This window comes from Panthera uncia, chromosome C2, assembly GCF_023721935.1.
Source record: "Panthera uncia isolate 11264 chromosome C2, Puncia_PCG_1.0, whole genome shotgun sequence".
Classification (NCBI taxonomy): domain Eukaryota; kingdom Metazoa; phylum Chordata; class Mammalia; order Carnivora; family Felidae; genus Panthera; species Panthera uncia.
The window spans coordinates 106360704-106366950 of record NC_064810.1 but is presented as its reverse complement, the minus strand read 5'-3'; positions in this window follow the sequence as shown (position 1 = coordinate 106366950).

Below are 6247 nucleotides of genomic sequence, written 5' to 3'. Positions count from 1 at the left end.
CTGAGAGAAGAGCCTATATCACGGCATGACGCATGGGAGATTGCTTTCTTTGTCCCTATACTTGATCCAGGAATGGACTTTGGAAAAGAGAGGGTTGTTTGTCAAGGTATCAAATAATACGAAAATGAGAATCCGAGTCAATTTCTTGCTCAATAATGCATGCAGCTTGAGTCTTCTCAGTGATCCATTTTGGAATTTTATTTTATTTATTTATTTTTCAGCCATGGCTCATTCCTTTCCTGTGGCCCCTCCCCCTCCTCTCCTGTGACTACAGCTCTCACCAAGTGCCACATTTGCTGACCTATCCTTTCAGACCTGAGTGTAAAAACAACTTTTCATTGTTCCTAGTCCCAGGGGGTTCACTATCCTTTGTTAGATCCCTTAACTTTGTCTGCTCATGTCTATAGTCCTTTGTTTTTTTTCTAATTTTTATTTAAATTCCACTTAGTTAACATACAGTGTAATATTTGTTTCAGGTGTACAATTTAGTGATTCAACATTTCGATACAATACTCGGTGCTTATCACAACAAGGGCCCTCCGTAGTACCCATCACCTGTTTAACACCCACCCCCCCACCTCCCCTCTGGTAACCATCAGTTTGTTCTCTATAGTTAAGGGTCTGTTTCTTGGTTTTCTTCTCTCTTTTTTTCCCACCCTATGTTCATTTGTTTTGTACTTTAACTCTCTTCTCTTCTGAGCGTACCAGCATTTCCTGTTGGTACCCTGACTCATCCAGTGACCCAAGTTCCTTTTGCTTCATGATGCCAGTGTTTGCCAGGGCAAGCTGGAAGTATACTTCATAGGCTCTAATTCATGGATGAGTGTAAATAGACTGTGGGAAGGTCTGATGGTGGCTAGTCTGGGGTCTGGGACTTAGGAAATCTTGAAACCATTAAATAAGAATACCTCTCAAAGACAAAGCCTCCACTGAAGAGGAAAGAGTAGGAGGAAGATCCAAACTGATCAGGACAAAGACAGCAGGGGCAAAGAGAGAAAGGGTTCAAATCCATATAATCAAAGTAAATCTTACTTAAATCCGTGTCATTTTGAAACATAAATAGACCCGGACATGAATGAGAACAGAGGTTTTAGATGCTTTAGGATAATGATCATGGTCAGTTATTTTTGCTAACGGGGTGAAGCAATGGCAAAGATAATCTCAAATTACTCATAAGCTATTACTGTCATATGACTGATTGTATCAATAAACATTCCAGGACTGTTTCATGTGTTTGCTACAAAATGATGTGGTATGTGGCTGCCCATTTTGCCAGCAATGCACCATCACTCAGAACAATTTGCCTCATGGAAATGCCTTAGGAGTTTGGAACATACTCTTTTGAATATCCTCAATTATGAAGAATCTTTACTTTTTCAGAATAGAATTTTTAAAATTCTTATTTATTGCTAAACATTGAAAGAAAATGTAAGGGGAAAACAAGATCTGTAAAAGGCTGAATAGAATACGGAGAAAGGTAAAGCAAAACAAAACCACAATGTTGATTAGCATGTTAGAAAACTATTTTCAGCATCTACTGAAAAGGAACATATATATACCCATGACCCAGCAAATCCATTCCCAGGAATACACTAACTAAACTATGTCTGTATGCTTATCAAAAAGATGAATTGGGTAGTTGTGATGAGTCAACCACCCAAATGCCCATCAGCAGGAGAAGAAATAAATAAATCAAGATAAACCCACACAGTGGGATACCGGGCAGCAGTGAGAACGAACAGGCTGCTTTGTGGGGGAAAAGACTGTAGGGCTTTATGGTTGAGAGCTGGGAGACCAATTTAGAAGTGATTACTGTCATCTGGGCAAGAGATCAAGAGACCATTTTGGACCAAGAGCAGAGCTCTCAACAATTTGTGGCTAGCTGGACATTGTCACATCAGATTTCCTGACGTAATTTAGACATTTGGCAGTTGCATCTCAAAGTAAATATTCAAAAGAAAAGGGGGACGCGTCAGAAGGCTACAGTTTAAGCACTTAGCACCAACTCCAAAGATAATCCCATTATTTTGAACTGGCTTTTACTGCCTTTTGAAATTCTGATTAATAAGGGGATCATTTAAGCTGATAAAGCCACCTGGGTGGAAAATGATTTTCTCAGAGTGGCTGCCAGAGCTCACCAGTAATTGAAAAACATGAATGAAAAGTTTCCTGTTTCCTTTTTCCCATTTTAAAGTTAAAATCTCACTGAGTAAACACTTTTTCTCCTTTCTGTAAGGATTCAGAGTGACAGCCTAACCAGCAAACACCTTTCTCCTTCCTCCTAAAGACACTAAACTTCATTTCTGCCTTTCTCTTTGAAGCTTTTCTCCACGGTGTCCCATTTTTTGGAGCTGGAGTATGTTGATTTATAGGTCAAGCATAAGGGTTTCTCAGGCATAGTGCAAATTACTACTTCCTTCTCAGGTTGTTTTTATATTTTTGTTTTTTTCTCTATCAGCTGCAGTTTCATAGTAAATCTTCCCACAGTGTTAATCAGACTGATGGAGTGGCCAGCATCCTCAGTGAGGGCCTTGATCAGGGAAGACAAAGCACAATGATTTACTTTGGTGCCCTAGCCTCAGAACTGGTTGGGCGTGATAGAGCAAAATGACTAAAAGCAAAGAGTTTAGAATAACATGGTTTGGGACCAATGTTACAATTTCTTGCTGTTTAATCCTAGGCACGTTCTTTTACTTCTCTAAGCACAAAGCCTGGCATATAGTAAACACTCAGTAACTGTTAGTGTCTTTGTCTGTTCAGGCTGCTGTAACAAAATGCCACCGAATGGGTGGCTTATAAGCAAAAACCATTTCTTTCTCATAGTGCTGGAGCCTGGAAAGTCTGGAGATTATGGCACTGGCAGAGTCAGTGTCTGGTGAAGGTTTGCTTCCACATGGTGGAAGGGATCTCTCTGGGGCCTCTTCTATGTGGTCGCTAATTCCTAACGAGCTAACGTCCCAAAGGCTCCACATCCTAATATCATCACCTTGGGGGTTGGTATTTCAACTTATGAATTTTGAAGGGGGAACAAACATTCAGACTGTAGCAGCTAGTTATACAAGTTATTTCATGAACTACTGGTAATATTATTATTAGCTGGTTGGCTCCAATGTCTCTTTAGTCCCAGCCCCGTGCACTGAGTATTTTAAAATCCAGGGGGCGCAGTGGGCCCTGCTCTAGCTCCTGTGATAGTGGCACTTTCAGGCCACAGTTTCTGAAATCAGAAACTTGGGGATCATTATCAACATTTTCTTTTCTTTCAGCTGCCTCCTCCATACCCCTTCTAAGCCCCATGTATGCCACAATTGTCTACCAATTTCTGTCAACTCCAAAATCAATATGGTTCTCAGATCAGTCCTTTCCTCTTTGTTTACCCAAGCCATTAGACACTCTTGGCCTAGGTACTTTTTGGCACTCTTACTTTGCCTCTCTCTGCAGCAAGAGTCCTCTAAAATGTGTGTTTAATTTTGTCACTTTTTGGCTAAAATCCTTCACCATTATATTCTTGTTCTCTGTTTATTTCTCCTACTTGAAATTCCTTCTTCCTTGACCTTTTGGGGCTTCCCTTCCCTCTAGCTAGATTATTTATAATACCCTGAATTCATCTTCTCTGAGAAAAGGTAACTCCTTTCTGAATATTCCTTCCTTCTCTGTCGTTCTTTTGCCAAACATCTTTCTCCAATCCATGAAGACTCAGGTATCACGTCACTTCTCTGTGGAAGCTTTCTGAGCAGGCTCTCTCCGCTAAGTTGGCATGGGGGAACTTCTCATGCTTTGTAACATTCCACACCTGCTTTGATCATGGCACTTAGCATCTTGTGTTGTAATGACTTTTGGAAGAGACCTTGCACCATGAGCTCAGGGAGCTCTGTACTGCTCATCTCTTTATTCCTTGGTCCTTGTAGAGGGCCTGATTCATGATAGGTGCTTAATGAATGCATTCTGAATATCCTTGGCGGCTGCTATACTGGGAGACTGGCATTTTGCATCAGTGTAATCAAGATACAAATGGAACTATACATATGTTTTTGTTCATTTTTAAAGTCCCTAGGCATTACTGGCATCAAGTCGTATTTTATGTTAGTTCATGGTTGTGGCTGCATGAAACCTTTCTCAAACGTGGCCCTGCTCTGTAAGAAATGCCATGCTAAAGGGTACTTAAAACACCATTACAGAATCTGAGATGATTTGCCTCTGGAGAAACAGTCTTTAGCCTGTGGACAAAGCCACTACAAGCAATAGTCACCCATCAAGGTCAACAAAGCATGCTTCCAGCTTAGAGCCTTCCATCCACTGGCCTGGGCCACAGCAGCTAAAGCTGGTTTAATATAAACTGCATTAAACCACGAAGATAAAAATGCCTTGCCTACCCACTGAAGTTCAAGGCTCACAACTATATTTCCTGGCCCTACCAAAAGCCTCTCTGCATGAGTATTTGTCTTCCCCAACTCCATACTTTTGCTTAATTTTTAGTGTGGGAATTTTCATTTCCCAGCCCATGAAATGTTGCGGTCATTGACAATGCACCAAAGTATAGCCTCCTTTCTGGGTTTATAACAAATTAAGATAAAAGTTAAACAGTAGCAAATGAGAGGTCAAATGCCATCTTTTTTTAGGATAAACACTGGGTTGAGGATGACTTTCTTAAGAGTCAAATGGATTTCCTAAATTTGATCCCAAGAAATAAGGTGACTGGGGGTGTCTGGTTGGCTCAGTCAGTTAAGTGTCTGAATTCAGCTCAGGTTATGATCTCATGGTCCATGAGTTCAAGCCCCGTATTGGGCTCTGTGCTGACAGCTCGGAGCCTGGAGCCTGCTTTGGATTCTGTGTCTCCCTCTTTCTCTGCTCTTCCCCCACTCACGCTCTGTCTTTCTCTCAAAAAATCAATAAACACTAAAAAAAATAGAAAAAAAAAGAATTAAGGTGACTGACCCCTCTAGTCACTGGCAATGCAGGACTGAGCCCCCCCCCCCCCCCCCCCCCCGCCATGAGAAACTTTCTAGGGAAGACTTGGGTCGTAGAAAACAAGGATATATTCCCACACCCTGTGGGCATTTCATTCCCAAAGAAAATGATAGATAAGGTGTTTGAGCTCAGCTGTGTCACTCCACTTCCCCTCAAGGGTGAGTGAGCTGTGGAGAGATGCCAAGGGTGATAAACTAGTTGAACTTCCTCAATGCAGCAGGAGTCAGGAGTAGGGAAGAAGTGTTCCCATTCAACACCAGCGGAGATAGGGGCTCAAATAACTTTTGTGGTTTAATCAGTAAAAACATATATTAGGTGCTATTACTCCACCTCAGTATTTTTTCCTTTTAGTTCTGTGTTTGCCTGCTGTACTGGATGATGTATGGATCAATACATAGTAATTTTGCAGAGATGATGGGATAAAGCATTTATAGGTGGCCTACCATGAACTCAAATGGTGCTCACATAAAATGTATGCCATATATCGTGCCTGTATTTTAATCCTAGTAATTAAGCTCAGACTGAAAATGTTTCTAAACCTTAAAGCTTGAGAAAAAAAATAATGGCCTTTTTTTAATGATCTTTTTGCATTGTTTTCTACTCAAAGGGAGTAAAATATCCATAAAAACAACTCAATTTATTTTCAAACTGTAACTTCCTTTCAGACTTCCAATTTAAAGGCCAGTAAATGGATACCTAGCATTGACCTTAACACATTAATGTTGCATTTTAAAAGCAGGGTAATATAGGGCCAGGTGATGTTTCTCAGATTTAGAAGTCCGATCACTTAATAATATCATTGTCCCTATCACTGGGCAGTATCAAGTGCCTGCTGACCTGGAGGCTGGTGTTTGGGGTGAGTGTAACCAAGATACAGAGGGAACTGGTGAGGCTAGCTGACCCTTTAGAAAGTCTTAGGACCTATGATATAAAACTGTGCCAACTGGCAGGTTTCTCCACCCAGGATGCCCACAGAAAGGGGTGGTGAAAAAGAAGTGGTATGCCTCTAATTGCCCATTGATGGTCAGCCGCCATTTTGCTGGTAGAGTGGGCTATAGGATCTGGGTTGCAGTAGGTGACTTCTAATTTTTTTTTTTTTATAGTAGTTAATGACAAGAGTTAGGATTCCGTTGGTCACCTTGAAAACTCACCAAGGTTTTGCTCATTTCTTGTGGTGGTCCCAGCAGGGAAGTCCATTGGCCAGTGAAGGGAAAGGAAGGTGGAGAGATGAGCTGTGGAAGAATGAACACGCGAGCATTGCCTTCGGGACTTACATTCCAGC